We start from the raw sequence: 12,617 nt of genomic DNA on the forward strand, positions 1-12,617 counted from the left end.
CTAAGACAAATGGTTTACTTTTCCCTTTCTTACTAAAACAACTGCCAGTATTAACAATGGTATGCAAATCTCTTTTAGATGCCCTGCTTTTAAATCTCTATGTTTCTTCTTGAGACAGGGACTCACTCACATCACCCAGTCATTTACAGTGTTTCATTCTGGTTATATGCTATTCTCAAATTTAGAACTTTTTATTTCATCTCTCTCAAATGTTGATCCATTATCACATACGTATTAAAATATTATCTCCCATGCTGTGTAATATGTTGCTTTTATTTTCATCCTTTCTTAAATGAACCAAAGGTTTTAGCTGGCATAGATTGTGATTAGTCAAGTTTTCTGATTTCATGATTTCTTAAATTGCCGTAATACGTCCGCAATCACTGGAAATAGAATGTCATGAGTATTTCTCTTTGCTTGCAATCATAAATTTGGGGAATGTCATCAATTGGTATGTCGGTGATTGCATTATTTCCTGAAAGTCTTTCACAGTCTAATTTGTGAACTGAGTATTTCGTCTAACATCAGTGCATGTTTCCAACACTTGATGCTTTATGATTTGGATATATAGCTTCCACAAGAGCATTTCCTGCAAAGGCATGTCTTGGTCCCCACTGGCAAGTCATTTCACTCGGACACAGAATCAATAGGCTGAACATGGAAAGGTTATCGCTGGAATAGCTATTTGAGTGCACGGATCCTTCTTTGATATTAAGGAAACAAATACACTGTGTTATTAACTGTACTTCATTGATGATTCTCAAGTTAGAAAGCACAGGTCCAACTTCCTGTCCTTCAATGCCTGAAAGGATGATGGTATCTGCCAAAAGCACATAGTTGGAAGCACATCGCAGCTCAAACACACACACACCCAGACATATAAACACACACAAACAAACACTCACACGGGCATGATTGTGCATGCCCACAAGCTCACGCAAGCAAACACACACACACAAACACACACACTGTTTTGGAAGTACAAAATTAATCCCTAGCAATGTTTTAAGTAAACTAACGCAGATGTGACACATCAGGAGTCCATGAAAACTGGCACACTCACTTCTCTGCAAGGGAGGACCAGGAGATCCAAAGGGAAGAACAAACACAATAAGAGGGCTCTGTTTGTGTGCCAGTGATCTCAGAGAAGGTCTCAACCCACGTGCAGGAGTGCACGTGCACACACACACACACACACATGCAAGCGCACACACACACGTAAGTATACACACACTGTTTCATAGGTACACAATTCTTTCCTGGCATTGTTTTACCTAAACTAAGGCAAATGTGTGGCCACTGTCCTAAGCCAAGCCGGTTGCACTCCTATTATATGTGCCTATCATCCTGAGGCGTAAATTTGCTTCAGGTGTTCTATAAATCACGATGTGGGCTGTGTCCGTTGAACTCCCTGGGGAATACAAGGGGACACACCTTATGACTCATTCCTTAATTGAGTGCTGATATTTGATTGGTGGATTGCATACCTGATGGGTGGGTGGGGTGTTCACGGTAGGCAGGGGTGAGTTATATAAGGGCTGATGTGGCCAGATAGCGCGTCATTTGAAGACTGTCTCGGAAGAGATAGCGTCTTTCTGCAACGTGCGGTCCCAGCAGAAAAAGCTTGTGATCCTTGCTCCTGGCGACATGGAGGCCGATTCACTCCACTTGGGAGGTGAGTGGCAGTTCAACCACTCCTCAAAACTCACATCTTCTCGGCCAGATGCAGCTTTTGCTGAAATCCAGTAGACTTCTCTACCTGAGAAGTCACCACTGTCATCTGAGACCCATGTCGACCTCTGTGATGATTTGGCTCCTGTGGCAAGACAGCCTGCCCCCAGGGAGAAGCTTCCTCTCAGTAGCAGTAGACCTACTGCAGTGGGGGCTGGGTTCCAGAATATGGGAAATACTTGCTACGTGAATGCTTCCCTGCAGTGCCTGACATACACACCACCCCTTGCCAACTACATGCTGTCCCGGGAGCACTCTCAAACTTGTCATCGTCACAAGTGCTGCATGCTGTGTACGATGGAACTCACATCACACGGGCCCTCCACCATCCTGGTCACGTCATCCAGCCCTCACAGGCATTGGCTGCTGGCTTCCATAGAGGCAAGCAGGAAGATGCCCATGAATTTCTGATGTTCACTGCGGATGCCATGAAAAAGGCATGCCTTCCCGGGCACAAACAGGTAGATCATGACTCTAAGGACACCACCCTCATCCACCAGATATTTGAAGGCTACTGGAGATCTCAAATCAAGTGTCTCCACTGCCAGGGCATTTCGGACACCTTTGACCCTTATCTGGACATCGCCCTGGATATCCAGGCAGCTCAGAGTGTGAAGCAAGCTTTGGAACAGGTGATGAAGCCTGAAGAACTCAATGGAGAGAATGCCTATCATTGTGGTCTTTGTCTCCAGAAGGTGCCTGCCTCCAACACGTTCACTTTACACACTTCTGCCAATGTCCTCATCCTTGTATTGAAGAGATTCTCCGATGTCACAGGCAACAAACTTGCCAAGAATGTGCAATATCCTGAGTGTCTTGACATGCAGCCATACATGTCTCAGCAGAACACAGGACCTCTTGTCTACGTCCTCTATGCTGTGCTGGTCCACGCTGAGTGGAGTTGTCACAACAGACATTACCTCTCTTATGTGAAAGCTCCAGGAGGCCAGTGGTATAAAACGGATGATGCCAAGGTCACTGCCTGTAGCATCGCTTCTGTCCTGAGTCAACAGGCCTATGTCCTCTTTTACATCCAGAAGAGTGAATTGGGAAGACGCAGTGAGAGTGTGTCAATAGGCAGGGAACCAGGAGCCCTTGGTGCTGAACACACAGACAGGCGAGCAATGCAAGGAGAGCTCCAGAGAGAACCCTGCCTCCAGGTACCGCCCAATTTGGAGGAGCACTTGGTGGAAAGAGCCACTCAGGAAAGCACCTTAGACCACTGGAAGTTCCTCCAAGAGCAAAACAAAACCAAGCCTGACTTCAACGTCAGAAAAGTCGAATGTACCCTGCCTCCCAACGTGCTTGTGATTCATCCATCAAAATACAAGAGTGGGATGAACAACTGTCATCCTGAACAGCAAAGCTCCCTGCTGAACCTCTCTTCAAGGAACCTGACACATCAGGAGTCCATGAACACTGGCGCACTCACTTCTCTGCAAGGGAGGACCAGGAGATCCAAAGGGAGGAACAAACACAGCAAGAGGGCTCTGTTTGTGTGCCAGTGATCTCAGGGAAAGTCTCGACCCACAAGCAGGAGTGCGCACGCACACACTCAGACACATACACACACGTACACACACACACCCACGAGTGGGTTCGTGCGCACACACACACACACCATCATATACACAATCAATCCTACATAAAATAATGAGGAGCCCAGGTTTCTGTCTATACAAGAGGGACAACTGGATAGTGATGGCTGCATTTCAGGATGAGCCCAGACATGGGAAACATTGAGTTTTGGAGTCGTGAGTCTTCTGACCTGTGGAGGGATTGTCTGTGTGTTTGTGTTCATGGTAGATGACATTCAGTGTGAATTTCTGAATACGACATATTGTGCTGTAGGGTTGCACGTGAGGTTATTGCAGGGGACTGGATTGACCATTTTCCCTTGGGGTGTGTTTCATTCGTCAGTTGTTGGTGAGCACCAGAAGTTGAAATTGTGTGAACGTGGGACATCTGTGGATCATTCTCGCCACTCTGAGTAGTGGAAACTGAAACACATTTGAAGAGAGGAAGGGTGTTCTTCTTTTGATCCTGCCTCACCATTTTTACATTGCTTGTTGAACGGACCTCAGGCGCCCTAGGACTTGTGCCCTTGGTGGAACCCACAGAATGCTGGAAGCATACAGACAGACACACTTGCCCATTGAATGCTGTCCATTTCCAATGAATTGAAGTGGAAAATCATCCCACTGGTATGTGAGTCGTTTGGAAGTAAGTCGTACTGATAATACAGGAAATCAAACACAGGAGCGTGTGTGTATTCAACTGAAAAAAAATCAGCAAGCACTGAAATAAATCTCATTTGGTGTGTATAAAAATGGCATTTAGGGAGATTCCGGATCAATCGTCCAGCTGCGAAAGGTGCATCTCTGAAGCACAGTCCCTGACCTGCAATGAGACTTGTTCATGTGAGGTGGTGTTGCAGTGGAAATGATTGTGGGAAATGGCCCCTTCCTTTTGTGTATTCGCTGATTGGATTTCAGGCTCCATTTCTCATTCGGTGCAGTGATCCAAGTTGACCAACCCGAGAGTAAAGATGTCCAGGGCATAACTCAGGGCTCCGTACAATCACAGAATCTTGGGTGCAACCCTGCTCAAGCACACAAATGTGCGTATTAACAGTGTCTCTGTGTGATGTGTGTGCAAACTACAGTGTGACGAGCATGACTGGCAGACAGGTGATCCATTGGGCTCACCTCAAAATCAGTTATGAGCATGAAAGAACACCGATGTCCAGGTCCCGGCTTCAGACATAACACCCTCCAGCGTCTTGTGTGAAGCCGCGGTATCTGGACTGCTCATGCTTCTGGGGATCATTCTCCTGAAAATGGTGGCTCCTTTCTCCCCATGGAGCAACTCTCTAAGCAGCGCTTCTTTACTCCCCCAGGACTCTTTTCATGGGGCACGGGAAGCCTTCTGATTGAACACACCTGCCCCATGAAAAGACAATGGAAAGAAACGGGGCCAAAGGTCACAGTCCTTTCATTCCACCATCCTCCCTAAAATCATCCTGATTTCACGGGCCCTGAGGCCAGGGTGTTTCTTTACACCTCGAGGCCTTGGCGCGGGGCCTAAATTCTGCCCCGTTTCTCACTCTCTAAGACATTTTGACAAAATCCCTGGAGCCAGGATCTTCATCCTGGTAACTCAACGGGCCTGAAGACACACCCAAATTCTGCCCCTCCTACTTTGGGGAACAGGTCTACATTCATCAGCTTTAAATTTTGCACCAAATGTGGGAACTGCCAGTCCACCACACAATGCCTAACTGGAAATGGAGGCAACATCGCAAATCCTGAACAATCCACACAAGAATCCATGAGATAAATGCCTTCTTTTCGCCTTTTCCTACTGACACAAGGGCCAGTAGTAACAATGGTGTACAAACCTCTGTTTCACTCCCTGCTTTTAAATCTCTCTGTTTCTTTCTTCTTGAGACAGGGTGCCTCAGTCCTGTCACCCAGGCTTTTCCAGTGTTTAATTCTGGTTGTTTGCTTTTGTCAAATTTAGAACTTTTTATTGCATCTCTCTCAAATGTTGATCCATTATCATATGCATATGAAAATGTATTCTACCATGCTGTGTGATATGTTGTTTTTATTTTCATCCTCTGTTAAAGGAACCGAAGGTTTTAGGTGGCATAGCCTCCGATTACTCAAGTTTCTTGATTTCGTGATTTCTTAAATTGCCGTCGTACGTCCGTAACCACTGGAAATAGAATGTCATGAGTATTTCTCTCTTCTTGCAATCATAAATTCTGGGAATGTCATCAATCAGCCTCTCGGTGATTGCAGGATTACCTGAAAGTCTTTCACCATCTAAATTGTGCATTGAGCATTTCGTCTAACTTCAGTGCATGTTTCCAACACTTGATGCTTTATGCTTTGGGTATCTAGCTCCCACCAGAGCACTTCCTGCAAAGACTTCTCTTGTTCCCCACTGGCAAGTCATTTCATTCGGATATAGAATCAAGAGGCTGAACATGGAAAGGTTATCGCTGGAATGTCTATTGGATTCCCCGGATCCCTAGACACACACACACACACGCAGGTGTACAGTCATTCGTACATAACATAATGTGGTCCTCAGGTTTTTGTGTGTGCAAAGGTACAACTGGTTAGTGATGTCTGCATTTCAAGATGATCCCATATCTAATATGTTGTTGTGGAGTTGTGAGTATTCTGATCATGTGAAGGGACTGTCTCTATGCATGTGTTTTCACAGTAGATGACATCCTGTGTGAATATCTGTATACTACATTTTGAGGTATAGGTTTCCCCCTCAGGTTACTGGATGGATTTGAATTTATTATTCTGTCTTGGTTTGTTTTGATTAGTCAATTGGTAGGTGAGAGTAGGTGAAATTTTGCTAATGTGGGATATATGTGAATGATTCTCATGAATGTGACTAATTGAACCTGGGATGCATTTGTGACATTGAAAGGGTGTTCTTATTTTTTACCCCAACTTTTTTTGCATTTGTTTTCAACCGACCTCAGGTGCCCTGGGTAGAACCTAGGTAATTCATGGAACAGACGAAGAGATGCTGCTAATTTTATGGTGTCAGTTTAAGTTTAATTTAAAGGGAAAATTTTCTCACCAGTATGTAATTCATTTTCAAATATGTTATACTTATCATAAATGGAATAATACACAACACTCTGAAGTGTATGAGTATGAAACTACAGTCAAATTAGAAAGTTCTTAAATAAGCTGCATTTCATGAGTAAAGGATGGAATTTTCGGAAATTCTAGATCAACCATCCAACTGTGAAATCTGTGTCTTTGAAGCAGTATCCCTGTCCTGAGAGTTGTTTTTCTCTGGTGGTATTTCAGTAGAAACTATTTTGGGGAATAGCCCCTTCACTTTTTATATTTGTTTGTTACTTTTCATTGTAAATCTGTGTTTTTAAACTGTATTTAAATGTTAATAGAATCCATCCCAATAAAACATAACCAACAGGTCTTTTCATTTCTAATCATCACAGATCAATCTCTTGTTAGTTACGGTGATCAGTTTACTTACCTAGGAGTAAATGACACCTGGGCAGAACACAAGGCTCCATAGAAGTACAGAATCTTGGGTCCAACCCTGTCCAAGCATCAAAATGTGTATATTAACAATGTGTCTGTGTGAATTGTGCATGAAGTAAAGTGAGATTAGTAAAACTTGCAGTAGATTATTAATTTGGCTCACTTTGTAATCAATGAATGAGCTTTAAAGAATATCAATGGCCAGTGCCTACCCCCCAGAGATAAGAACTTCCAGTGTCTTGTGTGAAACCATGGCATCTGGATTGCTCATGATTCTGAAGATAATTCTGTCCCCCATGGTTTCAGAATCACTGCAGGTGGTGGAAACAGATAACACATCAGTCCCTTGCTCTCTCTGTTTTCTTCACTCAGGAAAACTCTCACTGGGACCAAGGAAAATCCTATGGTTTCCTAGAAGAAGGATTTTTCTCAGGAGAGAAAATGGTGGCTCCTTCCTCCCTGTTGAGCCTCTTCCTCAGGATTGCCCCTTTGTCTCTCCAGGACTCTGTTCATCAGACCCGAGATGCCCCCTGGTTGAGCACATCTGGCCTATGAACAAATAAGGGGAAGGAATGGTTCCAAAGACTGTACTATGCTCACTCCACCATCCCCTCTGAAACTGTCCTGACTTCATGAGCCCTGGGTCAAAAGCTATTTCTTTATACCTCTAGGCTGTGGCTCACAGCCTAAATCCTGCCCCATTTCCTACATCTTGTAAATTTTGACAAAACCTGTAGACTCTAGATCTTCATTCCTGACAGGCCAAAGGGAGATACACCAGAATTCTGTCCCTCTGAGACTGCAGGACATCTCAGCTTCCATCAACATGAAATTTTGCATCAAATATAGTTACTGCAGGTCCACCTCACAATGAGTAATGGAAGTTGAGACAACATCTCAGACCCTGTACAGTTTTTGGCCAAGCTCATTCGGTTTGGCAATGCTTTTACTCTATAAATCAGTTGTGAAAACACTTAGGATTCATATTATTTAGTCTTTTAATCAGTCTGTTATTATTTTCAATGTATTTACTACACTTTAGCTTAATATTTCTGATAAACTTGGATGCAAAATTCTCAATATAATAGTGGTAAACCAAATCCAGCAATACATCAAAAAGGTTATCCACCAAGATCAAGTCGGCCTCATCCCTTGGGTGCAAGGCTGGTTCAACATATGCAAATCAATAAATGTAATTCACCACATAAACAGAACTAAAGACAAAAACCCCATGATTATTTCAGTTGACTCAGAAAAGGTCTTTGATAAAATTCAACACTCCTTTATGTTAAAAACTCTCATGAAACTAGGTATTGATGGAACATGCCTCATAATAATAAGAGCCATTTATGACAAACCCACAGTCAATATCATATTGAATAGGCAAAAGCTGGAAGTATTCCATTTGAAATTTGGCACAAGGCAAGGATGCCCTCTCTGACCACTCCTATTCAATATAGTGTTGGAATTTCTGGCCAAGGCAATCAGGCAAGAGAAAGAAATAAAGCATATTCAAATAGGAAAAGAGGAAGTCAAACTGTCTTTTTTTGCAGATGACATGATCCTATATCTATAAAATCCCATCACCTCAGCCCAAAAGATTCTTAAGCTACAAGCAACTTCAGCAAAGTCTCAAGGTACAAACTCAGTGTGCAAAAATCTCAAGCATTCTTATACATGAACAATAGACAAGAAGAGAGCCAAATCACAAATGAATTCACATTTACAATTGCTACAAAGAGTATAAAATACCTAGGAATACAGCTAACAAGGCAAGTGAAGGACGTCTTCAAGGAGAACTACAAACCACTACTCAAGGAAATGAGAGAGGACACAAACAAATGGAAAAACATTCCATGCTCATGGGTAAGAAGAATCAATATCATGAAAATGGCCATACTTCCCAAAGTAACTCATAGATTCAATGCTATTCCCATAAACTACCATGGACATTCTTTACAAAATTAGAAAAAACTACTTCAAAATTCATATGGAATGAAAAAAGAGCCCATATACCCAGGACAATCCTAAGCAAAAATAACAAAGCTGGAGGCATCATGCTACCTGACTTCAAACCATATTACAAGGCTAGAGTAACCCAAACAGCATAGTAGTGGTACAAAACAGACACATAGACCAATGGAATGGAATAGAGATATCAGAAATAAGACTGCACATCTACAACCATTTTATTTTGGATGAAAACAAACAATGGGGAAAGGATTCCCTATTTAATAATAAATGGTGCTGGAAAAACTGGCTAGACATATGCAGAAAACTGAAACTGGACCCCTTCCTTATACCTTATACAAAAAATGAACTGAAAATGGATTAAAGATTTAAATGTAAAACCCAAAACTATAAAAATCCAACCCCATATAAAAGTGGGCAAAAATTGGGTGCAGTAGCTCATGCCTGTAATCCCAGAAGTTTGGGAAGGTGAGGTGGGCAGATAACTTGAGGCCAGGAATTCAAGATCAGCCTGGCCAACCTGGTGAAACTCAGTCTCTACTGAAAATACAATAAATTAGCCAGATGTGGTGGCAGGTGCCTGTAATCTCAACTACTCAGGAGGCTGAGACAGAGGAATCGCCTGAATCTGGGAGACAGAGGTTGCAGTGACCTGAGATTGTGCCACTGAACTCCACCCTGGGTGACACAGCAAGACTCTGTCTTAAAAAGTGAAAATAAAAATATTTTAAAAAGTGGGCAAAGGATATGAACAGACACTTCTCAAAAGAAGACATTTATGCAGCCAACAAACATATGAAAAAAAAAAGCCCAATGTTACTGATCATTAGAGAAATACAAATCAAAACCACAGTGAGATGCCATCTCATGCCAGTCAGAATGGCGATTATTAAACAGTCAAGAAACAACAGATGCTGGTAAGACTGTGGGGAAACAGGAACACTTTTACACTGTTGGAGCAAATATAAATTCAACCACTGTGGAAGACAGTGTGGTGATTTTTCAAAGACCTAGAATCAGAAATACCATTTGACCCAGCAATGCCATTACTGGGTATATACCCAAAGGAATATAAATTATTGTATTATAAAGATACTTGCATGCATATGTTCATTGCCACACTATTCACAATAGCAAAGACATGGAATCAACCCAAATGCCCATCAGTGACAGACTGGATACAGAAAATGTGATACATATACACCACAGAATACTATGCAGCCATAAAAACGGATGAGATCATGTCCTTTGCAGGGACATGGATGAAGCTGGAAGCCATTATGCTCAGCAAACTAATGCAGGAACAGAAAACCAAATACACATGTTCTCACTTATAAGTGGTAGATGAACAATGAGAAAACATAGACACAGGGAGGGGAACAACATACACTGGAGCCTGTCTAGGGGTGAGTGGGGAGGGAGTGCATCAGAATAAATAGCTAATGCATGTGGGGCTGAATACCTAGCTTACGGATTGATAGGTACAGCAAACCACCATGGCACACACTTACCTATGTAACAAACCTGCACGTCCTGCACATGTATCCTGGAACTTAAAATGAAATAAAATAAAATTGTTAAAAACTTTATTTTTTCTAAGTCCTGTTTGCAATTTCCAACATGAACTTTCTAGTAGACATTTATCATATATACAATTACATAGTTGATTTTTGAACAGCTATGGTTCTACCATTCTTTAAAATGCAAATTCTTTATGAGTGTGTGTGTGTATATGTACACATGTGTGTATATATATTTGTGTGTATATATGTGTTTGTATATATATGTGTACATGTATGTGTGTGTGTGCATATATATATATATATATATATAATGTTCATGGTCTTCTGTTTGAGTAGGCTGAGAAGGAGGAGGGGGAGGAGTGGTTGTTCTTGCAGTCTCAGAGGTAGCTAGGTGGAAGAGAAGCTGTACAAATGAACACATGAAGTTCTCATTTGTAAGTGTGAGTTAAATAATTGTACACCTGGACATAGAAATGGAATGATAGACACTAGAGATCTGAAAGGGTGAGAGGGTGGGAGGGGCAAATAATAAACAATGGTTCAGATATGTGGATTCCTTGATCTCAAATGCTGTACAATTATTTCTCTTTAATTTGTGTTCATTTACCAGCAAGTTTGAGAGGAGTGAGCCAAGCTCAGAAAGGCATTCAGCCCTAAAATCAGATGTGCATGGCAATGGGCAGAAGTACCCTCTCCCTTTCTCAGAACAAATCCAAGCTTCCTTTATACCCCTTACCCACAGGAAAGTTATCTTCCAAAATGTATTTCTGCTGGAAGCAAAACGTTTTATATTTTATGAAAAAAAAAAAAACTTGTAACTTGGTAAAACTTAGAAATTAATATTGGAAAAACAGTAGGGCACTCTCTTTGGGACATAATCTTTGAGACACTTCAGCAGCATATACAGCTTGTAATTTGTCCTGAGAAAATCCAGACAGCATAAACTTGAGAATGTTCATGAGGAATGGGAAAGTACACATTGACTCACATATTTTACATTAAAGTTTATCAAGGGTAGAAATTCAAAAATATGTTTTACTATGAATGTTCATATGAAAGTATAGACATTCACCCAAATTTTCCTGAAATTATTTAAAAATTAATTTGTCATTGGTAACAGAAACTTCCAAACATCTCCATTTTACAAATCTCATTATCCATATTTTCTCTAAAATATTCAGAAGTAGAAAACAAAAATATGGATTAAAATAGCTCATATTTTTCAAATTTAAAATAATTGTTCAGTAACTGGGAAGAAAGGTTTACACAAATTGGAAATTCTGTATGTATATAGAAATTAATAAGATGAGAAAATTATGGCAAATAATAGGGGGCTTCAATAAGTTCATGGAAAATAACACTTATGAAAAAACTATGCATGAACTTTTAGCTTTTACATCAAAACACACATATGCTAGTTTATTTTAACTTTTTTTTTTTTTTTGAGACAGGGTTTCACTCCCCTCACCGAGGTGGCAGTGCAGTGGAGCAATCTTGGCTCAAAGTAACCTCTGCTTCCCACGCTGAAGCGATTCTCCTGCCTCAGCCTTCCAAGTAGCTGGGACCTTGTCTGGCTAATTTTTGTATTTTTTGTAGAGGCTAATTTTTGTATTTTCTGTTGAGGCAGGGTTTTGCCATGTTGCCCAACCACCCAAAGTGCGGGGATTACAGGCGTGAGCCACCATGCCCGGCCCTGTTTTAACATATCTGAACAGGATTTAAAACATCAGTCTGAAAAGAGCCACACGAATTCTGTCAAATTTGAATTCTGCCAAACCTGAAACAAGAACAAACATCAAATTTACGGTGAAGCTGGGGTACAAAAAACGGTGAAATAAATTATTTTTTATGAAAAGTCTATGGGGAAAATGACCTGAAGGATCAGTCGTTTACAAACGGATATCTGATTCTAAGAAGAGATAAGACAATGTTGAAGATGAAGCCCACAGAGGAGGGGCATCCATTCCAATTTTTGAGAGAAAAAAAATTGTTTCTATGCCCTAATTGAGGAGGACTGACAATTAACAAGAGATATTATAGCCAACACCACAGACATCTCAACTTGTTCAGCTTACACAATACTGACTATAACGTGAAAGTTGAGAAACTTTACATTTGATGAGTCCCGAATACCCTTGTGCCTAGATCAGCTATGGACAAAAGCAGAGCTATTAGTGACTATTTTGAACAAGCAGAATCAAGATCCTGAAGCATTATTTTGAAGAATTATAACAGGGAGTGAAACTGGCTTTATCAATAGGATCCTGAAGGCAAAGCACAATTAAAGCAATGGTTACCAAGAGGTAGAAGTGGTCCAGTCAAAGCAAAAGCAAACTTCTCAAAAGCA

At 41.3% G+C, this 12,617-nt stretch overlaps 1 pseudogene; it reads left to right on the forward strand.

Annotated features, from left to right (window-relative positions):
* Positions 1-1,647: 1,647 nt before the first annotated feature.
* Positions 1,648-3,256, forward strand: LOC105499856 (ubiquitin carboxyl-terminal hydrolase 17-like protein 6; annotated as a pseudogene).
* Positions 3,257-12,617: the final 9,361 nt, after the last annotated feature.

The sequence above is a fragment of the Macaca nemestrina genome, chromosome 6 (genome assembly GCF_043159975.1).
Source record: "Macaca nemestrina isolate mMacNem1 chromosome 6, mMacNem.hap1, whole genome shotgun sequence".
Lineage (NCBI taxonomy): Eukaryota > Metazoa > Chordata > Mammalia > Primates > Cercopithecidae > Macaca > Macaca nemestrina.